Below are 27,271 nucleotides of genomic sequence, written 5' to 3' on the forward strand. Positions count from 1 at the left end.
AGTATAGGGGGTCCCCTGAAAGAAGAGGGCATGGGGGGATGTGCCCCCCTTAATCCAGCTTCGTGGCTGCAGACTGGGAAGCATGTAGAGAAACCTGCTTGGCCGCTCTGTTTGTCTGTCATTCATGATTAGAGCAGGTGGGGAGCATCTTTCTCTGCCTGCCTCTCAGCCTGCTGGCCTTTGCACGGAGCAAGTGGCCGCACACTCCATGTAGATGGCCCCCAGCCGAGCCCGCCCCTGCTCAAAGGTCTTTAGAATAATGGGGCCCAGTGTGCCCATATGTGAAGATGGCCCTGCCGCAGCAGATTTCTCTGATATATCCCATGGTCCTTCCAGTTCCGACCCAAAAGCAACCCCCATAGGTTTACTATGGGGAGCTGATATGCTACCGGACTTACCAAATTCCTGAATTCTAAACCTTCCGGAGTTTGGCTCCAGCTGCTAGCGCCACCTGAAGAAGTCTATGGGCTACTATATCACACATTTAACTGGAGAAGGATCCATCTGTCAACCCCCTCTAATGCATCCGCTAGCCGCCAGCCATGCATGCACCGTACAAGTGCCAAATCCGAGCAACAGCGTAGGCAATCTCTCTGCTTCTTGCTCTTCGCTGGGAGGGCTCTTATCAGAGGCCGTGTACCGGCAGGAGCAGAATGCTAAATTTCAGAGAAAATATAAAAAAGTATCTATCTATATCATACAGTGCCAACCGTAATAGCCTATGGTGTGCCGTAAGCACAAGCACGTTGTAAAGGCAAAAGCAGGATGGCTTTGCCTTACAAAATATTGTTACTTCAAGTCTTGCTACTAAATTGCGGCAACAACGACAATCTCTGCCACTTGCAGCCAATTAATTTTGGCCCATAGTCTCCTGTTGAGGTTGTGAAATGGGATTAAACATTACAGGAATAACCATTTGTAATGCATCTGTGGTACCCGTGTGTCGGTGTGGGCACAAATAAGTTAGGTGTAGATGGTACCTTACAGCTGAGACGGCAGTTCCAGAGGATCTTCCTTCTTCTCTATTAACGACTCCACAAACTTTATCCACCTCTGCATTATCTCTCTCCAGGATTTGATAAATATTCCCTATATACTGTAACTAGAAGCCACAACATTGAGGTGGTTGAAACAGCACTTTGGGTGCTGTATATAATGTTGCTGTCTATTTGATATAGAATAAATCCTGCTTTCTTTCATTCAGATGGTGTGTGCAGACTCTGCTTATACAAGTCCTGGGAAAGGTAAGTGTATATATGATGCAACAATATGTACACGCCCACAGCTAATTTATTCTAGGTGCGAATGTCCCATTGCCAACCAGTAATGCCCATCCAAGCTCAAGTGAAAACTAACAGAAATTTCTCTGAACAATCCAAAATACTCATAAATACTTCAAGATGAGTATGCAGTCCTCACACATGCACTGTTTGCTAAAAGTCGCTCAGTGGGCCTGTATTTGGAATTGTGTGCATCTCAGAATGAGACCCTTATTTTATGCTGGAGTGATCTCAGTGCTGAGAATCGTTCCAAGAAGTTTACTACTGTAGGTAAATAAACCTTGACAGCCTGGAATTGGTATAAGAGCACAAGGGTGGAAGATGAGATCAGCAGAGATCGACTGTTCCCAAGACTAAAGCCATCCAGATCTACAGAAGTAGACATGTACTGTTCATGAACGGCACTCAAGAAAAGGATAGAACATTGTAAATTCTGCCACACAGCACTGAGACATGCACTGAGAGGTTCTTTGGTCCATGCAGGACATAAGTTCTGGACATTTGCTTTACAATCATACAGCAGAAAATAGCAATGCTATATTTCATCCACAGCAACCCATTAAATATTTGTAAGGAGAATGGGTTAAAATAGCAGAAATGTGCTTATATGGAAAGGTGCTTATATGGAGATGAAAAAGTCTGAATCCTGGAAGAGTTATATGAGGACCATTAACAACAAAGCAAAGTCAATTATCATTTTAAAAGGCAGAATGGAAGACGAGAGCTCTGAAAGAGTCACATAATAGATATTTACTACAATAATAATGTGTACTTATTCTGCATATTTTATAGAAACTAGATATGAATCCCTCCTGTAATATTACAGCTGTGCATATAAAGAAGTCAGGTTTTGGTGCAGGTGGCTATATATAGATATACTAACCATTGCTTGTCTTCTAACATTTGTATCTGTCTTGTTCTTATTAATTTGATACCCATTCTGGTCTATTAGTGCTGGAACATTGGGGGTGGGGCATGTATAAAAGTTGTGTAGGAGATAAAAGAGGTACATGGCAAGAAGTTGTAAAATGAAATGACATTTTAGCAGTGGTGTAAATGGGAAAAGTAATTGTACGATTTGTAGACAAGTTTTCAGAAATTACGCCTATGGCTTATGACCCTTTATTACATACTTGTGTAGACATGTCCACCATGGTAAATCCTCCTTCCCCAACTAACAGAAAACCAAGGAGTTCCAAAGCCTATGAAATTCAAACCAGCGCCCTCTCAACTCACAAGATGTGTGCGTGTGTATGATCTGGAACCCCTCCTCCCCAACTCCACAGGTATCTGACCCCCCCTCCCCCGAGGGTGTCCGGCCCCCCTACTTCCGGCCACCTCATCTCCTTAGCCCGGCTCACCTGTGTTCTTTCATTGAGTCCGGGCCACATGTCTGCAGTGCCCTATGGCAAGGAAACTCCCCAGACCTTAATCCCATTGAGAACGTGTGGTCACTCCTCAAGAGGTGGGTGGACAAACAAAAACCCACAAATTCTGACAAACTCCCAAGCATTGATTAGGCAAGAATGGGCGGCCATCAGTCAGTATGTGGCGATTGACAGCATGCCAGGGCCTAATTGCAGAGGTCTTGAAAAAGAAGGGTCAGCACTGAAAATATTGACTCTTTGCATAAATTTAATGTAATTGTCAATAAAAGCCTTTGACACTTATGAAATGCTTGTAATATTACATCAGTATACCATAGTAACATCTGACAGAAAGGTCTAAAAACACTGAAGCTGCAAACTTTGTGAAAACCAATACTTGTGTTATTCTCAAAACTTTTGCCTATATATATATATATATATATATATATATAATATACTGAAGATTAGCTATATATTAGTGCTGTGTATCGGGTCCCACGGTTTGCATTCCATTTGGTGGAACGCAAGCCCTGGTAACCAAGGCAGCTGAGTCCGTATTGACTTCTGGGTTGCGCTCCATTTATCTTAATTTTTTAACAATTGTAGTTTAACATTCAGCAGCACAATACACATATATGTATTTATTTATTTTACACCTCAATAGGTTCCATCTTATTTTTTGGAAGATTAGGATTCGCTAGTTTAATATTTTATAATTGGTTATTGTGATCATTAAGATCCACCTTTTAAGTATTTAGAGATTATAAACTATATATGTTTCATCTTGCAACACATTTATCCCCTAGAAAACATATATTGAACATATACTGAAGATTAGCCTTATATCGGTGTTGTGTATCGGGTCCCGCGGTTTGCGTTCCATTAGGTGGAACGCAAGCCCTGGTAACGAAGGTAGCTGAGTCCATATTGACTTCCGGGTTGTGCTCCATACACTGGAATGCGGATGTTAAGGAGACAGCCACCTGGGCTAGCACTCTACACATTAGGTGGAGCGTGTACATTTGTACACTAAATAGGTGAGACTATTGACCTCCGGGGTGCGTTCCATATACTGGAATGCGGAAGTAGGTTAGCGCTGAACACCGATAGGTGGAGCGCGTATATCATCATGACTATTAGGTGAGATTATACCCCAGAGTATGCTGGATAATAAAGTAATTAACCCCATTATGAGATTTACTGGCTGGCTACATTTTAGCCTTTCCAGATTTATGATCTAGCATAAAAATATTATTAGATGCTAGTAGATTGGCACTTGCTATTTCATTCTTAAGCTTTATATAGACTATAAACTGCTCATGGGGATATAATGACATCACTTCCTAGGAAGGGGTTTAAAAGGTTAAGCTAACAGTAGCTGCTACCTGAAGGAGTGAGTTATAAGTAACATTGTTTTAAGACTTATATAATCTATGTGTGATTTTTGCTGTGAGACTCCCTATTTAGGATATGGCTAGTCACAATATGAATGTTCATCCAAATATGCATTATGATGAGTAAAACTTACAATGCTGTGATTATATTGTGGGTTAACTTGTGTACTAGTTAGAGTTTGTCATCAGTGTCAGTTGGATATGTGAGGCAATCGTAATCTATGTACTCTTGTTTATTACTTCACTATATAATTTACTATCATTGTTATGTTATTTATATATTAATATGTACTTACTATTATTACTATGTCTAAATGTAGTGATTTTTGAGATACTATTCAATATGTTGAATGACTGATGTGATGTTATGATATTTATATGTCCCTATCGTTATAGTTTTTTGGAGCCAATAAGTGTGATATAACCATATCAGTTATCCTAATTAGTTGAATAACTATGAGTTACCAACTATTATTGTTATTAATGAGAGATTTAGAAGGAAAATATTGTAAAAAATTAGGGTGATTGCTATTATAATTTTAAAACATGTATTAGACGGTAGAGATAATAAAATTAAATATTCATTATACATATTATGTCTTTTTATATGCAATATTACATATAAGTGCATTCTACCTATGGATTAAAAATCTGTCTATTGAGCTGAGAGTGCTCATTTACCTCGTCTCCTATAAGCTAATTCGAAATCACCTGATTATTGTGCTGTGATTCTTTCTGGTTAAAAAGACTGTTGATCCAGTGTCATGATGGTATGTATGGAAGATGTCACCATATACACTTTTTTGTAACAGGCTTTGATAATATAAAATCTATTAGCCAATAATGATAAAATCATTGGATATTTTTATTATAAGCCCTTTTGTATCCCTTACTTACATACACCCATTCGTTTTTTAAAGATATGCCCCTGATGAAGTCCCACTTTGGGATGAAACGCATTGGGTTTCCATCTATATCTGTGAATTTACACTTATTGTAAGCAACTTCATATAGAATTTACTGTTTTTATGGAATAAACATTATTTTAGTGTATTCTTGAGGAAGTGTCTTACTTATTACTGATAGTGGCCATATTGGCCCTCTTTGTTTGGGTGTATTCTGGTGTAATGGTAACTTTCAGCGAGACTACAAAGAACAATCGTATACCTTAAGAACAGTGTATCCATTTTCTCTAAAACCTCAAAAACTCAATAATAGAATATCCTTGAGGAAATAAATAATAGAATATCCTTGAGGAAATAAATAATAGAATATCCTTGAGGAAATAAAAGAGAATCTACCATCTATTTCTTCATCTGGGACTGTTCGTTTGAGCACTTAGATTGCTATTTATATTGACTGTACTATATCTAGGTTTATAAATATTCATATTTAATATGTGTTTGTGAGCGCCCCTTCTCTTCTTTTTATTTTGCTAATATAAATATATATATATATATTTATATATTGTTATATATTCCTGACGACAGGTCTGTGTTGCCTACATACCTTTTGGACTGTGTGTGTGTGTGTGTGTGTGTGTGTGTGTGTGTATGTATGTATGTATGTATGTATGTATGTATGTATATATATATATATATATATGATAAAAGGTGAGAACAAGCGCCTTATAGTGTAGTAGTTAGTACAATGCTGCACACTCTTATTTAATAAATGCGTACCGTATCAACCCAGTACAATAAGCATTGGATTATTTGTCTTTTCCTGACTCCACAAGGATGGTTCCTCTACCGACCCAAATGCATATAGCAATGCACTACAAATCATAGAATAAGAAAAAGAAAAGTGAGAGGAACACTCTCATAGTGTAGTGGTTTATAAAAGATTTATTCACAATATAGCAAACACACACATAAAGGATGAAAATGTAATTTAGAAGATGTAAAATAAGCTTATCTGATAGTAGCTGGTCATAAATATCTGGGTACACCCATACAACCAGGTCCTCAATGTGTTTCGTCCTTTGTATAATACTATCTGGACTTCATCAGGAGGATGCATATGAAGTCACAACACTGCCCTATTAACCCTAAAAATGATTGCAAAGGTCCATACGTGGCGTTTACGGTTATCGCCACCATTTTGCTTACTACTGCGCATGCGCGGGTATTAAAATAATACCGCAAGAGTCTCAGTAATCCCCATCCTGTAGTGCTGTGAGCGTGAAGTTTGGTGCCATCTTGTTTACCCGCGCATGCGTGGTAAACCGATGTGCTGAATATACGGTGCTCATCGTCATCACTAGGGAGGTCAGACCTACATCCATGTTCCCACCTGTTAGACCAACCTGTCTTTAGATGGATTTTCACGTATGGGCACAAAGCATGTTTACATAATGCTGTTCCCAAAAACTGTCTACCTAACGGCGGCCATTTAGTTGAAGTATTTCCATAGTAAACTAGGAGACTCTATTTTATCTAAGATCCTCCCTTTGTCACTGTCACACCTTTTATATTTTAAAAGACAGTGTTGTTATATACACAATTGAGTCAGCAGGTTATATTTACAATATACTAAAACATATGCCTTCATAATGATGCATATAAGATATCGATTATAAAAATATATATCGATTTATAAAAATATATATAGAAAGGTATATAAACCTAAGTTTAAAAAAGTAAAAAATGGTACATATAAAAGGATATATAGATGGCAAATAATGTATAAAACAGGTTATCATAATGACATGATATGCATATAGTTGTTTTAAAAGGTAATATACAATCTAAATTTTAACAATTGGACTACTTATCTAAAATATAAATGTAAGTATAAATCTAAAAATAAAGTGCAGGTTTTTTTAGATGGGTCATATGAAGGTTATAGAAAAGGTGCAATCTCATATGACTCATTTAGGCCAAATAGAACCATGATGTTTAAGGAAAACACCCAGAACATCTTTAAGCCCGAGGGATCGGCATTGTGATATTTGCTGACGTGTTTTTAGGACAGAAAGGTTGTCCATTTTATTTTTAATAGCACGTACATGTTCTTGGATTCTCAGTTTGATTTTCCTTTTAGTTTTACCAGCGTACTGTCACAAGCCGCCACACTGCAAATGCAGGGTGAAGCAGACGCCGGGCGAATCGTTCGCTGAAGCTCCTCCTGCTACCTGTCCATCATTTTGGGATCCTTCTAGGATTGGCTCCGGCATCTATTTCTTCCTGGTGCGAACGCTGCTCTGATGCCGATGATAGCATTCACGTGCTTCCGGTTTGGTGTTGTCTTCTGTATCCAGTCGAGTACCCAGTTCTGTCGTCCTTTTGCTATTTGCCGTTTGTGTCATCTAGGTGGCACGATTTGCATATCTACTACCTGCCAGTTGTGTCATCCAGGCGGCACAGGCCGCACTCCTGCGTCCAGCGTATGCAGTGCAGTGTACCACCGCTTGTGTCATCCAGGCGGTGCAGGCCGCACTCCAGCGTCCAGCATACGCAGTTCAACATGCCACCGCTTGTGTCATCCAGGTGGCACAGGCCGCACTCCAGCGTGCAGCATACGCAGTTCAACATGCCACCGCTTGCGTCATCCAGGTGGCACAGGCCTCACTCCAGCATATCATTGCTTGTGTCATCCAGGTGGTACAGGCAACATTCGCTTGTGTCAACCCGGCGGCACAGGCCACAGTCTGTCAAGGCTGCTACACGGCCCAAAGGCTGCATCTTATTCTGCGGCCCTCAGGCCACCACCAGCCCTCAAGGCTGCTCCACGGCCGCAGCTAGCCAAGTATACCAGCCCTCAAGGGACTTTATTTATTATATAATACCTCAGTGCATAACAATAACCCTCCTTGACTAAACCTCCGTTTCCTAACAAGTACTTCAAATGACATGGGCATTCAATAACATATATGACCCAACTACTCATGCAATTCACAAGACTCTTGATTTTAAAAGAGCTTGTATTATCATGATTGGAGAATTTATTAATATTATTACTGACGAACTTGCAGACATTTCAGCTGTTGCATTAAAAGAAACCTTTGGTCTGTTTAGTACATTCCATGGATTTCACCTCTAATGGTTTCAGGTTGCTTATATATATATATTTATATATGTTGTCCTGAGGAAGGGGTGAACTGCACCTTTGAAACGTTGACCCAATAAATTCCAATAAATTCCCTCCGGCGAGGGTAACTTTTTTCACTAGACTCCGAGTGCCGCCTATACATTGTGGATATAGTAATTTGGGGCCGCTGTCCTCCTTGGAGGGCACCAGAGAAAGTTACGGCTGTATGCCCTATTACACGGAGTGTAGGAGTGCTGGTGTGTTGTATATATATATATAGAGAGAGAGAGAGCGAGAAAAATCACAGGGGCTCTGCACTCTCCATAATAACTAATAATAAACAGTGGGGTTTTGGTTATGAATTGATCAATGCATTTAAGCTTGCAGCCCCCGTCACGGGACCCCACTTTACTGCAAGTCCCTACTCTATTGCTCAGAATTATAACATGGACATAGCCATCACATTAGTGTTAAACTCAGGGTATGCTATCAAGGTTTAAAGCTCACAGCAACTTTGCTTTTAAATGTGAGACAGTTACCAAGCACACCTGTTGCAAAGCACCTAGGAAAACAGCTGACACAAGTTAGATAACTAGTTAAAAGGGGTGCATGAGAAAATGTGATCACAAAAATGATTAATTATAAAAATTAATCATAATAAACAAAAAGCACTAATCCACGACACTCACCATTCCTAAATTTGGGGTGCAAAGAGAGTGCAGTGCCCCTGTGATTTCTATTTAAACAATGTCACATACCATGTTGCACCCCAAATGTTCTCCTTTTGTAAATTTGGCCTTCTGTTATTATAGAAGAGAAATTGCATCTATAAATGCGATTTCCCAGATTTGGAATGTGTGCAAGGCATAATACGCATAATGCAGTACTATATTATTATTTTTTTTTACTGTGACGCTGCCTGTCAGACTGCAGTGTAATATTCATACATCTATTGTTTGTGACACTGTAAGTGGTAGCGCAGAGTATAACAAATATTGTTACACTGTAAGTGGAAAATGCAGTGTATTTGTAAAAAATATTGTGACACTGTTAGTGGAAACGCATTGTATTAGTAAAAATATTTTGACACTGTAAGTGAAAAATGCAGTGTATCCATGGAAAATATTGAAACTGTTAGTGGAAATGCAGTGTATTCGTAAAAAATATTGTGACACTGTCAGTGGAAATGCAGTGTATTCATAAAAAAAATTGTGACACTAAGTGGAAAACACAGTGTACATGAAAAATAGTGACACTGTTAGTGAAAACGCAGTGTATTCATAAAAAATATTGTGACACTGTAAGTGGAGAACGCAGTGTATTCGTAAAAAATATTGATGCTGTTAGTGGAAACGGAGTGTATTCATAAAAAAATATTGTGACGCTGTACATGGAAAATGCAGTGTATTCTTAAAAAATATTGTGACACTGTTAGAGGAAATGCAGTGTATTCATAAAAATATTGTGACACTGTAAATGGAAAATGCAGTGTATTCGTAAAAAGTATTGTTACGCTGTTAGTGGAAACGCAGTGTATTCATAAAAATTATTGTGACACTGTAAGTGGAAAATGCAGTGTATTCATAAAAAATATTGACACTGTTAGTGGAAACACAGTATATTTGTAAAAAATATTGTGACACTGTAAGTGGAAAGTGTATTCGTAAAAAATATTGACACTGTTTGTGGAAATGTAGTGTATTTGTAAAAAATATTGTGACACTGTTAGTGGAATCGGTGTATTTGTAAAAAATATTGACACTGTTAGTGGAAACGCAGTGTATTCATAAAAAATATTGTGACACTGTAAGTGGTAGCACAGTTTGTTATACTTTTCTTATTCAGAAAAAATCTTGTGACACTGTAAATGGGAACTTCACAATTTTACAATTTAATAATACAAAGTTAGGAATAAAAAAACGCAACTTTTCACTTCTTTCCTTAATCATACATAAGTGATTAGTCTACACGCCAACTACATGACCACAACAAAGTGCTAAATAACGTGTATAATATATTATACATAATGACATCACAAATGTCTCTGCTGAGATTCACATAAACATATTTTCAAAAGGTGAAAATAGAGGATATGGTTTAAAAAATGGAATAAAGCAGCTAAAACTGTGTTTTCTGATATAGTGTCCCTACTCCCTATTCATGACCCCTCTACCTGAATTTCAGCGAGTCAGAGGGGCAACTCTTGCAACCGTATTCCAGAGTGCAGCTGCTCCTCCTGTAGTCCAGGTCAGAAAATGTGTAGGGGTGTCGTAATATGGACTAAAATAGAGCTCACATCCACTAAAGTGGACAATGAATCCCCAATCTAAAAAGGAGCACAGCTGTAATTTATACACAACTCAGGATGGGATGACGATATAGGCTTGGGTGCTGGTATAATCTGGGGTGATGGTATGGGCTAGGGTAACGATATAAACTGGGGTTATAGGCTGGGGTGATGCCTGGGCATAAGACCAGAGAAGCCACATCTTGGGTGTGGAATTATTTTAACCCAAATCCTGACAACAGTTGTAAAGGCATCTGTATTCTGTACCATATGTAAAGGCAAAATTAGTGGAGATAGGGACCTTAACCATCTAGGAACCTCCACCCTGTTATGGCATCTGCAGCGCATCCATCAAAAATGTTTTTCAAAATTTAGAAAATTTGGCTGAAAAAGTAACAAGCAGTCCAGAATCAGCTAGATCCTTTCTCTCTGCTAGATCCAAGCACCTGCCATCTTCACCACCAACACCTTCATCAACAATATCCTCAATCATGAAGCAATTGGTTTGTTTGGGCCCCCACAAAACAAGCTACTAATGGGCAGCTGACATTGCTGGTAGTTAACTCTACGTGCACAAACTGGCTTTACAGAGGCAAGATGCATCGCATAATTGACGGTAAAGGTCTTTCTTGTAAAATTTGTTGTTAATTTTGACATCATCTTTTCCACATTTAGGGGAAGTAGCCTCATAGGTCGATCATTGACAAGGTTCCTGGCTGTGCTGAAAACTGTTTCTGAGTACACACTGGAGGTGGGCAGCTAAAGCAAAGCCAGTTTGTGCAAGGGCCTCTAAATTACCTTTTTTTTCTGGCAGTAGTTAAACAGACTGTCTGACATGTCTATTTGAATTTTGGATGCTATCATTATTTTTTTTAAATAGACCGCACCCATTCTTTGAATGGTGACCATATCAGATGGAGTCACGGTAGAGGTGTCAGTAATTGTAGGCAATTCTGACCTGACCAGATGTCAAAACTTGGTTGTGTTGACTCATCTGCATCACCAGTGGGTGTTTTGAAAGTTTAGTTTTTTCTCGGCAGATGCACTTGCTGGAGAAACTGAAGGAGAAGCCATCGCTGCATCACGTGCCACTTGAGCTGACAATTTTCTTACCAACAGTTTTTTGCATCTCTTCATATATTTGTCCATTGGGAAGAAAGACACAACTACTTCATCCCTTCTGGGATAAAAAATCCACTCCAAGCAGCAGGAGCAGGCATGGCACTCAAGGATTCTCAAGAAAGACACAACGTAAGACTTAAATCTTAAATCTTGCATTTGCTCTTTTCAGCTTGTCCACATATCTGTGGTTAAGTGGACAGTGGGTACAATGGCATTTTGGAGGGAATGCAGTCAGGAAGCCAACGGTCAAAATGCTGACTGCCGGCTTCCCGACTATGCAATCCTGACAGCGGACTAATGATAGGCATTGAAATCCTGATGCCTATCATTATCCCTACACCGGGATCCTGATGCCCGGTATACTGAACGAAGGTAAGCCGGACGGCGGGTGCGGACAACTGTGTGGGGGGAGGATTAGGTTAGGGGTTCCAGGGGGAGACTTAGGGTTAGGCACCCCCCGAGAGGGTTAGGGTTACGCCAGGGAGGGGGGGTTAGGGTTAGGCACCCCCAGGGGGAGGGTAGGTTTAGGCACCCCTGGGAAGGTTAGGTTTAGGCTGCGGGGAGGGGGGTTAGGTTTAGGCACTAAGGGGGGGTTAGGCACTAGGGGGGAGGTTAGGGTTAGGCATCCCTAAAGGTGAGTTAGGGTTAGGGGGTAAATAGGTTAGGGAAAGATAGTAACTTACCTTGTCGGAATCTTCACTGCTGCCAGTCTTCTGGTGTTGGGATTTCAACCGCCAGACATAGGTCCGGCAGTCATTCATACTGATCCCTTTTGGAGGCCACTAACTATATTTTTTTTTAATGTCCCTGCACAGGTTGGGAAATGCTTTTCAAGTTAAATCTTTGCAAAGGATTATTTAACAGTCAATTGTTTTGGAAAACACTACTAGTAGTCTTCCTGGTCCCCTTCTGGGATTAAAATACACTCCCAGCAGCAGGCATGGTGCTCAAGGATTTTTCTGGTGCATGAACTGATGTGAATGAGTAAAATATTTTTTGTAAATGCTTCCCCTCCTCCCTCATAAATTTACTTCAGAATCAAAAAAGTTAATTAAATTTACTACCGATCAACCCTTTCTGTCCCTGCCTTCAACTACATACATACTCCAATTCTTTTTTTAGGCATCTTGAATAATAACTAATACTAATAGAATAATGAAGCGCAATCAAATATTTATTGATAAAAATTGTATGAAAAAAATATCACAATGGGAAAAAAATGCCTCCCCTAGACAAATGCTAACTTTGAATCAAAAGATGGATTAAGGTTAGACAAAAAAATAAATGTTTTAAAAATATGACAACTGAACTTATTTAATATATAAAATTCAGACACAAGAAAGATCAAATATTGAGTCCAAAAAATCCGGAATTATTGAGGTAAGATATTTGATAATATCTGTAGATGTGGATAATGAATAGACCAGAATATCCGAAGTATAGACACCTTAGATAGTTTGTTGCAATGAACTGTAAGATAGCGAATATCCGTGAATTGCTTCAATGTAGCTAGCTCTTATTAGCGCTATCTTTACTTCAGTCCCATAATAAGTCAATACATATATATTATAAACATAATCCTCCAGGAAGATAGGATACTGCACAATCAGTCCATATAGAAAAGGTATACTGTTTAACAACACGTGATGCACTCACGTTTGTAACGGATACCGGGTTTTCCTCTTTCTGTTATCCGGAGGTATGTATACTTGTATTTTTTGCAGCAGCAATAGCCGATGAAAGTGTCAGGTGGACTGAACCTGCATAAAGTGCCAGGTCTATCTCCTCTATCCTCCGGAGGCCTGCACACCTGTAATCTCCACGGCGGCAATGTATCAGACACCTGTATTTCTGTATTCTCCGCAGCGGCAATACGGAAGTCGGGTTGAATGAGCTGGCACAACAACGGACAGTGTGATCACACGGGCAGTATATAGCTTACTGCCGTCTATTCTACGCGTTTCTCCGCCTGTATAGAGATCAGCGGCTTCATCAGGAAGTGAATAGATGTGTGGCTCCGAATTTCCCATGTTTAAATAGTACCTCAATTGCCATCAGCTGCATATAATTAAGAGTTACAGATGTCAATCAACACCCCTAGATTTATCTTGCACGATGATGAGTCGATTAAAACTCTTGAATCATTACTGGAAGAAGGGAGATGTGAAAGTCCAACAAAAATCTTTGATGCTATGACTAATATAACAGGAGACTCAACTAATGGTAATTATAAGTTCAAATGTAAGTCAGATTTTTACCTCATGCAATACAGAGGACCTTATATAGAAAGTTTCTATAAATCTACTTTAGAGAATTTTAAGACTATGTGTGACAAGGCTAATAATAAGAATATTACAGATAACTTATCTTGGGATGAACGAAAGGCCTTAAAGAATTTAAGATCAGACCCTGATATCATTATTAAGCCCGCCGATAAGGGTGGTGGAATTGTGATACTAAACACACAGGATTATTTACAAGAATCATATAGACAGTTGAATAATGACAGATTCTATAAGAAAATATCCAACAATCCCACTACACTATTCCAAACAAAATTGAATATTTTATTGAAAAAGGGTTTTGCCGACGGTGCTATTAACAAACATACGTTTGATTTTCTGTTTTCAATTCACCCGATTATTCCCACGTTTTAATATTTACCTAAAATTCATAAACATCTCACTTCACCACCAGGGAGACCTATAATTTCAGGTGTGGGATCTCTCACTAATAATTTATCTTTCTTTGTTGATAGTTTTTTGCAAAAACACGTTAAATTATTACAATCCTATATAAAAGACACTTCACATTTTTTTAGATTAATTAAAGACATTAGATGGAAATCTACTTATTATGTCATCACGTGTGATTTTGAATCATTATATTCCAATATCTCGCATGATCTTGGGTTGAAAGCAGTGGAATATTATTTAAGAACCGATGACACCATTTCCGATGCATTATTGGATTTTATTTTGGAGTCTATTAAGTTTATTCTTAAACACAATTATTTTTTATTTGATTCTCACTTTTTTATACAAATCTTGGGCACGGCCATAGGAACCAGGTTCGCCCCGAGTTTTGCCAACCTCTATATGGGCAGGTTCGAGGACGAACACATATGGGGCAGGCAATTTGGGGCGAACCTGGTTCTCTATGGGAGATATATAGATGATTTATTTTTCATTTGGGAGGGTGATCACCATTCAATTACCACATTCACTGATAGTCTAAATTGTAATAATTATGGATTGCACTTCACTAGTACCTCTCACCCATATCACATAAATTTTTTGGATATAGCACTATCGGCATATGAAGGATCCAGTATAATAACTGAAACATTTATTAAAAATGTAGATAAGAATCGTTATCTCCATTATCAGAGCAGTCACCTCAGGAACTGGCGGAATAATATTCCAAAAAGCCAATTCCTGCGGATCAAACGTAACTGCTCAGAGACAGAGACTTTTGAGAGACAGGTCAAGAAAATGTTTGGCTCCTTTTTCGAACAGGGATACCCAAATGATATACTGGAACGGGCATATGAAAATGTTAAACATATAGACAGATCCTCTCTATTCGAAGAAAGGTCCCTTTCACGTAATACGAGAGGTAAGGATATATATGGTGACAAATCAGCCATGTTCATAACTCAGTATAACACTCATTATTACGACATTAAGAAAATTATTAAAATAAATTTACCTATTCTTAGGCTAGATGATATATTAAGTTCATCAATAGAATTAACAGATAATGTAATATTTAGAAGGACCGAAAACTTAAAATTAAAACTTGCACCAAGTCTATTTAAGAACAAAACTATTAGTAAGATAAATAGATTAGAGAGAAAAGAAGGATCAGCAAATTGGCTCCCACAACAATCAGTGGGACACTTTAAGTGTTGGAAAAATGGATGTATTACATGTGAACATACCATGAGAAAAACAACACAATTTGAGTCATATGTCTCTAAAGAATGTTTTAAAATAAAAAATTTTTAAAACTGTAGATCTGCATATGTAATTTATGTTATACAGTGTAAATGCAGTCTTCAATATGTAGGATGTACCACACGTCCTCTACATAAGAGGTTTATGGAACACAGACGATCTTGGTTAAAACAGATAAAAACACACATATAATCAATTGTCAAGGGAAAAATATTAAAGATGTAAAGTTAGTAGCCATTGAAGTAATTTCACCTACACTTAGAGGTGGTGATAGATTCCATATGCTATGCAAACAAGAGGCGTATTGGATCTTTCGCCTTAAAACTTTAACACCGCAGGGTTTAAATGATATGGTTGAACTTAACAATATTTGATTAGGAACTTGGAGGTTCGTTGTAGCACATCCTGAGTTTAAATATATCTCGGTTGTGTGAAGGTGAACCCTCTGGTTCCCGATGTATTCTAAATAGCTGGTTTTAGTGATGGATTATAAGGGCCCGGTCATAGGGCTTTGTCATGGGGGGATATCCCCGAGTTTAAATATATCTTGGGGTGATGCCCCCTATGCGGAACCCTTACCGGACACATATTAATCTAATTAACAATATATTATATTTGGGCATATGCATCATTGTATAGATAGAGAGTTATATGTTATATAACGGTTGCAACTGCTGTCTATAGTTGAGAGCCAGTCCTACTATATTTCTTTATATATTCTATACAAAATAGGTTAATGGTACTCTATACACATGTCAAAGAGCATATGTCTAAGCATATGGTCGTATATACAGAATTTTTTTTATTAGATTTATATTATATTTTAATGGTTAATATATAGCATATAATTAGGAAGGGTTAGTTATCTATTTATTAATTATTTATTTAATTGTTTATATTTAGGTGTATATGCATATTTTATTGTTTAGGTTATATTTTTGAGCTATTTATTAATTTTTATGGCTATATTTCTTTTATATACAAATTCATTGGTGTCAATTGTATATATTTTTAATTTCTATTTTTATTTTTATTTTATTTTTGCAATTAGTCAGTATTGATATATTTATATGAGATTATGTTAAACAATGATTTAACATTAATACTACTACATTAAAGTTTGGCAAATGTACAAACCCCGTGCAAGATAAATCTAGGGGTGTTGATTGACATCTGTAACTCTTAATTATATGCAGCTGATGGCAATTGAGGTACTATTTAAACATGGGAAATTCGGAGCCACACATCTATTCACTTCCTGATGAAGCCGCTGATCTCTATACAGGCGGAGAAACGCGTAGAATAGACGGCAGTAAGCTATATACTGCCCGTGTGATCACACTGTCCGTTGTTGTGCCGGCTCATTCAACCCGACTTCCGTATTGCCGCTGCGGAGAATACAGAAATACAGGTGTCTGATACATTGCCGCCGTGGAGATTACAGGTGTGCAGGCCTCCGGAGGATAGAGGAGATAGACCTGGCACTTTATGCAGGTTCAGTCCACCTGACACTTTCATCGGCTATTGCTGCTGCAAAAAATACAAGTATACATACCTCCGGATAACAGAAAGAGGAAAACCCGGTATCCGTTACAAACGTGAGTGCACCACGTGTTGTTAAACAGTATACCTTTTCTATATGGACTGATTGTGCAGTATCCTATCTTCCTGGAGGATTATGTTTATAATATATATGTATTGACTTATTATGGGACTGAAGTAAAGATAGCGCTAATAAGAGCTAGCTACATTGAAGCAATTCACGGATATTCGCTATCTTACAGTTCATTGCAACAAACTATCTAAGGTGTCTATACTTCGGATATTCTGGTCTATTCATTATCCACATCTACAGATATTATCAAATATCTTACCTCAATAATTCCGGATTTTTTGGACTCAATATTTGATCTTTCTTGTGTCTGAATTTTATATATTAAATAAGTTCAGTTGTCATATTTTTAAAACATTTATTTTTTTGTCTAACCAATATCCATCTTTTGATTCAAAGTTAGCATTTGTCTAGGGGAGGCATTTTTTTCCCATTGTGATATTTTTATCATACAATTTTTATCAATAAATATTTGATTGCCTTCATTGTTCTATTAGTATTAGTTGTTGATCATATTGACAGGTAGAGTACAGCCTGTCGTGATATTTCAAGCTGCAGTCTTGTGGCCTTTTTATAAAACAACTGTGTGTTTCATTATATACTAAGTTCAGCGCTAGATTGCTTGTTTCTGTATATCTTGAATAATAAAAACATTTGTATCCTGATGTGCCATTTTGGAAGTTGAACTGCCATGAAAACAATATTGTGAGCTGTGAGGTGGTCAAAATTTACTGGAAATAAGTGGAAATTAATGTTATTGAGGTTAATAATATTGTAGAAACAAAAAAAAAAACAAATTATTTAATTTTAGCATATTTTATATATTTAAAAAAAAAAAATCCAGATCCAAAACCAAAACACGCAAAGGGCGGTTTTGGCAAAACCAAATCCAGATCCAAATCACAATGAGATACAGATTCAAAGCCAAAACACGGGGGTCGGCGCACATCTCTAATCACATTCAACTATAACTCTCTGGCACAGCTCCTCGATTACATTCAGCTAGAACTCCCTGGCTCTGCTCCTCCATCATATTCAGTTATAACTCCCTGGCACAGCTCCTCCATCACATTCAACTATAATGCCCTGGCAAAGCTCTTCCAGCACATTCAGCTTCGTCCCGCGGGTGAAACAGTGGAGCAGTGCCCGTAAAAACGGGGCTGTCCTGCTGAAATCGGGAATGGCTGGGAGGGGTGCTCCCTCTATGGAGTGGCACCCCTGTTCGACAACATGCCTCGAGCCAGCCCTGTCTATCACATTTAGCTAGCATTCCCTGGAATAGCACCTTCATCACATTCAGCTAGCATTCCCTGGCACAGCTCCTCTATCACATTCAGCTAAAACTCCAGGTACAACTCCTCCATCACATTCAGCTAGAACTCCCTGGCACAGTTCCTCGATTACATTCAGCTAGAACTCCCTGGCTCTGCTCCTCCATCACATTCAGCTAGAACTCCATGGCACAGCTCCATCATATTCAGCTAGCAATCCCTGGCACATCACATATCTGTGTCAACAGGCTAAAAGACTGATTAGACTCCAGGCTCACTTACATGGCTCTACAAAAGGATCTGCATGTGCAGAAGTCTGACATTGTGTACTTGGAGCATCACAGTGCTGTACGGCTGTACAGTACTTAGCCCAAGAGAGATTGATAACTTATTGTATTGACTGCTGTTTGTCTTCTATCTTGTGTAACCTGTTATATTCAATAAAACTCAGCTCCTCCATCACATTCAGCTAGCACTCCCTGGCACAGCTCCTCCATCACATTCAACCAGCACTTCTTGGCACAGCTTCTCCATCAGATTCAACCAGGCACAGCTCCTTCATCAAATGGATTTTTAAACTCTGCCGTTTGCACACACAGATTCATGAGTTTCCCATAGAAACCAAATAATTGTGAAAAACAGGAACATGACATCACATAAGGGGAGATGTATCAAACCTTGGATAGATATTAAGTGGAGAAGTTACCCATAGCAACCAATCAGCTTCTAACTAGCATTTATTTAGCACAGTCTATAAAATGACAGAAGCTAATTGGTCGCTATGGGCAACCTCCCCACTTTTTTTCTTTTTCGAAGGTTTGATACACGTCAGCCATTATGTGCTATGTGCAAGCATTTTTACAGCTTTGTAAGTGATCAATATGGAGTTTATAGCTCAGTTTGCTTCCTTTCCAACAGAGCTGACACCCGAGAGAAACCAGATGTCTTTTCCATCTTTTTGATCCTATTTAATTATTAAGGCCTTAATTGCTATACTAGATCATGACACAACTCTGTTCAAAAGATCATTGATCACATCAGCTAGCTGCTTGGAATAATAGTACCCAGAGGATATTATTGATGTGCTTGGAACTAGAATCTAGAGATAATCAAATACAAAACAAGGCAAAAACAAAACTAAACTCCCATTTAGTCAGAGACTGCAGAAAATTAAATGTATTTAGAATAATAATAATAATAATAATAATAATAATGATAGTAGTTTGCCATGAAGAAATATAATCATCTTGTCTCATCTCATGTATGTCCCGGATACTTAAAATACAAAAGTGACCTAGTTATAGAGAAAAGCTGACCATTACTATTACAGGACAATCACAAACGTGCTTATAAGACAGAGTGACAGAAGGCTTATAATTCCTTAGACAGGTAGCACAGTTTACTCTGCATCTGGTTTCCGGGAAGAGCATACCTATTCTGATAACACATCACAGTTATAATTACACAGCAAACCACAATGGCAGATTGAGTTGTAAAGTGAGTTGTACAGTGTATCAAGCTTGTCAAGATAAATTTGGGGGACTGTAGCATATATTACCTTCCTATACTGTATTAACATCAGTAAACAGAACTTGCCACTGGGCGCCTGCTGTGAGTTGGTCACCAGGGTAACACAGATAAATCCATCTACAACTGCTGCCAGCGGTGCAGGTGGAAGTAATAGATGGATCTATTTGTGGGGTCCAGAGAGCCGCTGTTTTGTCTTCAGGCACCACCAGTGCCGGCTGGTGCAATAACATTTTGTGAGTCGCAATAAGCAGAAAAAAACTTTATTGCACCACCCACCGCTGGTGTCTGAAGGTATGCAACACAACAGTCAGAGGGCCGCAGTATGTAGAGGAGCAGGCAGGTGCAGCTAGAAGACCTGGGAGAAGGTAAGTGGAGTCAGAGGGATGTGGGAGCAGGAGCTGGGGAGACACTACAAGGCTCACAGGAGAAACAGTGGAGGCTGACTGGAGAGACAATGGGGATCTGGCTGGAGATACATTAGGGGCTGGCAGGAGAGACAGAGAGGGTTGGCAGGAGAGTTAGTGGAAGCTGACTGGAGAGACAGAGGGGGCTGGCTTGAGAGACAGAGGGGGCTGGCTTGAGAGACAGAGGGGGGCTGGCTGTAGAGACAGAGGGGGGCTGGCTGGAGAGACACAGGGTGTGCTGGCTAGAGAGACAGTGGAGGATGGCTGGAGAGACCGAGGGGGGCTGACTAGAGAGATAGTGGGGGATGACTGGAGAGACAGGGGGGCTGACTGGAGAGACAGATGGGGGCTGGCTGGAGCAATACAGGGTGTGCTGGCTGGAGAGACTGAAGACTGGTCGGAGAGACTGGGGGGACTGGCTGGAGAGACACTGGGGGTACTGGCTGGAAAGACACTGGGGGGGCTGGCTGAGAGACAGTGGGGGCTGGCTGGAGAGACAGTGGGGGCTGACTGGAGAGACATTTGGGGATGGCTGGAGAGACAGGGTGTTGGCTCAACAGACACAAGGTGTGCTGGCTAGAGAGACACAAGGTGTTCTGACTAGAGACACAAGCTGTGCTGGCTCGAGAGACACAGGGTGTGCTGGCTGGAGAGTGTTATGGGCTGGCTGGAAAGACAGAGTGGGGCTGGCAGAAGAGATAGTGGGGGCTGACTGGAGAGACAGAAGGGGGCTGGCTGAAGAGACACAGGGTGTGCTGGCTGGAGAGACATGGGGTGTGCTGGCTGGAGACACTGGGAGGACTGGCTGGAGAGACTGGGGGGCTGGCTGGAGAGACACTGGGGGGCTGGTTGGGGAGACAGTGGGGGCTGGCTGGAGAGATACAAGTTGTGCTGGCTAGAGAGACACAAGATGTGCTGGCTGGAGAGACACAAGGTGTACTGGCTGGAGAGACACTGAGGGTGCTGGCTGGAGAGACACTAGGGGTGCTGGCCAGAGAGACACTAGGGGTGCTGGCCAGAGAGACACTAGGGGTGCTGGCCAGAGAGACACTGGGGGTGCTGGCTGGAGAGACACTGGGGGTGCTGGCCAGAGAGACACTCGGGGTGCTGGCTGGAGATACAGAAGGGGGATGACTGGAGCTCTTGAGACACTGGGAGCCTGGAGCAAGCCAGAACCATCAGGGGGAGGGGAATACCACCATCTATTTTGCCTTTGCATGAATTTACACTATTGATCAGTAGTGCAATGTGTTTCTGTTTTGGAATATATGTGTACAATCGGCGGTGGTATGGCAGAGTATAAGTACACACCAGCGGATGCCCTGACTCAATGAACAGCCCAGTACTTAGCCAGTGGGGATTTAGCAGTATTGTGAATGGTACAGCCATACTCACATTTATGCATACACAGACTCTGGTGCATGTTAAGGTGCGGTAACCTGCATTCTCCAACTAAAGTGCCTGGGCGCGCAGCTGTTAGCGCCATGCTAAGCTGGCAAATAGCTGCATGCCCGGCACTTTTGTCGGATTTCTCCTCGCATCCCCATCGGGGTGCTAGAAAAATCCTTTAGCCTCCCAAACAAATGAATTTAATTGAATTGAAGCTGGAGCTCCCTCCAGCGGGCTATTCTAGATCGTGCTGAATTTAATTCCCCCCACAGTGACAAGATGGCGCCTCACATATGCAGTAGTACAGATGGCAGCCATCTTGGTAAAGTGATTGAAAGGTCCTTAAAAGGAGCTAACGTGGAGCATGCGCAGTAGCGTTCAACAGCTTCAACGTTCTGGCCAACAGAGATACTGTAAACGGGATATGCTTCTATAGTGCATACTCAGTCTGTCATGGTGCCTATATTCAAACAGACAAAAGGCTTGAATCACTCTATAAACCCACACGTTAATATTTGTGCACTGAGGTCAGGTTAGTGTTTGCAATGTGTTGTAATCAGTAGATTAGGTATAATAGACTTACAGTAAGTTTAACTTTTTTCCAAATAACATTTATACTGTTTCATCACAGTTCAAAAACAGTTTGAGTTTTCCATTGTTTCACTTGAGAGAAATTACATTGACATTCCTTTTTAGAGTCATAGACATTTTAGATGTGCACATATAGGTGCTGATTCTGAGTTGGGAGCAAAGCAACAGAAAAAAAAAACATGGAAAACTATGTTGCAGTGCAATTGGATCAGATTTTAAATGTACAAAGAGATTTAGGGGTCTATTTACTAAGCAGTGTTAGGAGAAAGAGTGAAAAGTGATAAGGTGCCAGCCAATCAGCTCCAAACTGTCATGTTTCAAACATAGCCTGTGAGATGACAGTTGGGAGCTGATTGGCTGGCACCTTATCACTTTCTTATCACTTTTCACTCTGTCTCCTAACACTGCTTAGTAAATAGACCCCTTAGATTTGGAACGGACGTGTCCTAGCAGAAGTAGGGATGGCATTGGGATCTGCAATGCTGGCAGGAGGCATATTTTTGTTATCAGTTGCCTCCTGCTAACAGTGTCCATCTCTGACTCAGACCTACTGTACGATATATCGTTCATACTGCCGACAAACAATATTTTGTTCAGTGCATCGAATCTTGTGTATGTGAAACCCTAATGGTGCTGTGGTACACTTACTTTAAGTCCCAAATGTAATGTGGCTCACCCCCTTGTGGTGATTCTCCTCTACTCTGGCAATGGCATGGGTATGGCATCCACGACCAGTAGGGCACCTGAATACTTGGGTACTTATCACAAAGTACCTGATGGAGGGGACACATATGGACAACGGGATGCGGTCAAAATGCCGATGGTAGGGAAGCTGTCTGACTAAATCCTGGCATCTAAATCCTGACGAGGGACTAAAGACGCCCATCTAGATCCTGATGTCGGAATCTAGACAGACAGGCTGCTGATGGAAGGCACTGTTAGCCCCTAGCCGCGGGGGGGAGGGGGGTTAAGTGTAGGCACCCCCAGGGGGACTTAAGGTGCGTACACACTGGACGATAAAGTCCATTTTTAACCCCAAAAAGATGAAAGATAACGACGACGCGCGTTCCCGCGGGTCGTTCGTCATTATCATTCATCGGGCTGACATGCAGGCCAACCTGACGATCTCGTTAGGTTGCTGCATGTCAGGGAATGGGGGAGAGAGCCAGGCGCTGAACGATATCGTTAATGATATCGTTCAGCGGCTGTGCTCAATGTCATGAACGACATTGAGCACAGCCTGCCGGGGACACACTAGACGATATCGCTCAGGAAGCATATAGTGTAGTGTGTACCCACCATTAGGGTTAGGCACAACCCCAGGAGTTTTTGGTTTAGGATGCGGGATAGGGGGTATTAGGGTTAGGCACCATAGGCGAAACTAGAGATCTGGTAATGGGTGGTCCCAGTTTTAGCACCATGCCATGTCAGATATTGTGTTACTGTCCAGTGTGCTGGACCTAGAGAAAGGGCATGCACCTGAAAAGGGGGCATGGCCAAGGGATAAGGGGCATATCTTTAAGGCACACCCCCTTTTCATCACTTTTGGGGGCGTACCCAGTACTTACAGACATGCCAGGCTGCCCACAAGCGCTGCTGTCAGCGTGAATAAATGCTGAGTGCATGTGCCTGGCACCTATTCACCAGTGGTGACTGCTACACCGCAGTTTTCACCACCTACGGGTGGGGATGGCACCCACAGGCCGTTTCATCGGGGCTCTGCGCCGGAGGGCAGGGTGCTTTTTGCCCTTTAGAAATAGGGCAGGACACAGCGCCCCGCTAAAACAGCCTAGCGGGTACGCTAATATATATATATGTATATATATACATATATATATATTTATATATATATATATATATATATACATACACACAGTATATATATGTACAGTATAAAATCTAGCTTTGCAGGGGGTATGGCGTCTGATAGGGATGAGGGAACAGGGAACGTTTGCCTGCTCGCTCCAAAAAAGGGGCATGGCTACTCAAACAGGGGATCTGGTGTCCCCAGCCAGCCCCTCTTCTGTGTTCCCAGCGTATCTTGAGGTACATTGCTCTGCACATGCTCAGATAGTGAACTTGTGCGGACCTGCATGCATTTTCAACATATCAAACCTTATGACCAAAGACAGAACTATGGTAGCAAGAGACATTCTCAATGTTCAGTAATTCTGCACAGACCAGCAATTATGTACATATAGGCATGTCAGGAGTCATACAGGGAAGGTGCCAGTACATACTCACTAATTCTAATGACTTGTGGGATGGGACGGGCTCTGTGTATGCGTGGAAACACTATATTACTGCCTTTTTCATTGCATAGCTCTAATAAGCAGGCTTTCAAATTAAGAAATATTAATTTTGAGGCATGTCAGACAGATCAGCTCGGTAAATGTTGTCCTAAAGGTGCCCATCCTCTAGATGATTAATGTGAGTGATTGAACGATAACAATAACGTTATCGTTCATAAATCGTTCATAAATAGTTTGCAAATCGCTTGCAAATCGTTTGTAAAAATGTCTTAAACGACCAGCGATGCGTGTGCCCGCTGGTCATTTAGATATCTATCATCGGGCAAACATGCTGGACAATCTGACGATATCGTCAGGTTCAGCATGTTTGCTGATGATTGATGTGCCTACACTGAACGACTGCTCGCTCAGTGTAGGCTCATCACAGACTGACAAACGACTGCACGATTACAATCTCGTAATCGTGCAGTTGTTTTCATGTCTGCTAGTGGATGGTCACATTTAGTCAGATATTGTTGGTTATACACATACAGAAACCATATAAAAGCAGTGCTGTATAGAACATACTTGCAGCGTGCATACAGTGATTCTTAATACACCAATTTAAAACATACTTGCTTACTCTTTTTTTCTCCAGGGGAGGAGAAGCAGGTGGGTTGCGAAGGAGGCAGGGTCTGATGATTTGCGTCATTAGGCCTTGCCCCCTTCATGGAAAATTGTTGCAAATTTAAATAGAAGGCGTGGCTAAATGATGCGATTCATTAAGAATTACATCATTAAGCCCCGCCCCATACACGGGGACCCGTGATCGTTGCGGAAATTCTCTACCAGTTTTGGGTTCCCCCCCTCAAACAATCCATAGCACTATACTTTAATTTCTGATTCATGCCCCTGTACAGCATCGCTGCGGCCTTGTTTGGATACCGGAGCTAGGAATCCTGACAAGGTTAGGACACTTAACCCTACCTTTAAAGCTAACCCTCCCTACAGCCTAAACCTAACCCTCCCCCTCGCAGCCTAACCCTTGTGGGGCACGGTGGCTTGGGGGCTGCAGATTCCATGTGGACTAGCCATCCGCATGGAATCTGCTGAAAATGGCCCTCCAAAAATGGCCGCCATCTAGGAGGAAACAGATGCTAGAGGTCCTACTGGACCTCTAGTGTCTGTTAGGCCAGCGCATAGCACATAGCATTCCCGGAAGTGCCGGGAATGCTGGTGCTGCCGGGAGAAGATGCAGAAAGCGGCATCTTCTCCCGTGAAACCCCTGGCAACGTGCGTGAATCCCCTGGCAACAAGCATTAAACCCCTGACAACGAGTATGAAACCCCTGGCAATGAGCATGGAACACCTGACAACAAGCATGAAATGCAACCCCTGGCAACAAGCATGGAACCCCTGGCACCTGGCAACGAGCAAGAAGCCCCTGACAATGAGCATGAAACCCTTGGCAATGAGCATGAGACCCCTGGCAACAAGCATGAGACCTCTGGCAAAGAGCATGAGACCCCTGATAATGAGCAAAAAATTCCTGACAACGAGCAGGTAATTTAAAAGTAGTTAGAAGCTTTCCTATGGGGCATAAAATGGTATCAGGGGGCAAATATGTAAGTGGCACTTTGGTAATGGGCATTACAGTGTGGTTTAATGAGTGATGGGCATTATGGTGTGGGGAATAATGTAAGTCACTATACCAGGGATGTCTGACTAGTGCACTGTCTTATGGAGGAGCAAGGACAAAATCCAGGTACTGGAAGGGATGGGGCGCAAAATTAATGCCTTGCCCCGGGTGACAGATATCCTAGTTTCTGCCCTGCCCAGAGGCTAGTGCCTGCCTACACTGTCGGCTCCTCCTCTGTGGCAGAGTGCTGCAGGATCACACTGCAGCACCCAGCTCCTGTCACTGAGGAGTAGCTGGCATTTTGGTGTCACACCCTCTTCATCGGCTGCCGCACTTCCGGGAGATGAGAGCACAGCATAGCGAACGGGTCTGAATGAGCTCCTGTGCTCCCAATCATGCACTGCAACAGCCTTTGCTCTAAATCAGTACACTGCACTAGCCTGTGCCGTCAATGAGCTCACTGCAGCAGCTTGTGCTTCCTAATTATTCTCTCTCCTGCTTCCATTGCAGCGTTTCCGCTAGGATAAATTAGATCTGGTTCTTGGCAATGAGAACTCCCATACATAGCAATTACAATTGGCAGAGCTGCACTTATTCCTACTGAAGATGTGCACCGACCCACGTGTTTTGGATTAACTTTCGTGGTTTTGGTTTTGGTTGTGGGTTTGCAAAACCACCCTCACACGTTTTCATTTCAGTTTTTAAAAAATTATAAAAACAGATAAAATCACATAATGTGGGCCTGTTTTGTTCCTACAGTATTATTAACCTTAATTACATTAATTTCCAGTTATTTCCAGTCAATTTTGACCATCTCACAGCTCACAATATTGTTTTCACTACTTTTCACCAATACAGGCCAAAGGCTGCAGCGAGCTGGATAGCTAAAGTAAGCAACAGAGCAGCGGCACAAATAAATGGCAGTTTAAAAAAATATAGGTCATCTATGAAACATTGCCACACAGCAATGGCAGACAGGATGGTAGTTTAATAAACTATAAAAATGCCAGTCAGCAATGCCCCAAACAGCGCATAATACAAAGGAAAGAGGTGCAAGATGGAATTGTCCTTGTGCCCTCCCACCCAGCCTTATGCTGGTTATTAAAAAGGGCATGCACAGTTTAACAAACCAAGCACTTTCAGTGACAATGACTGACAATTTT

At 41.0% G+C, this 27,271-nt stretch overlaps 1 pseudogene; it reads left to right on the forward strand.

Annotated features, from left to right (window-relative positions):
- Nucleotides 1-27,271, forward strand: part of LOC148538470 (uncharacterized) — a 78,040-nt pseudogene that overhangs the window by 3,668 nt on the left and 47,101 nt on the right.

Source organism: Taudactylus pleione, unplaced genomic scaffold (assembly GCF_031769625.1).
Source record: "Taudactylus pleione unplaced genomic scaffold, aTauple2 ptg000040l, whole genome shotgun sequence".
In the NCBI taxonomy this organism is placed as follows: Eukaryota; Metazoa; Chordata; class Amphibia; order Anura; family Myobatrachidae; genus Taudactylus; species Taudactylus pleione.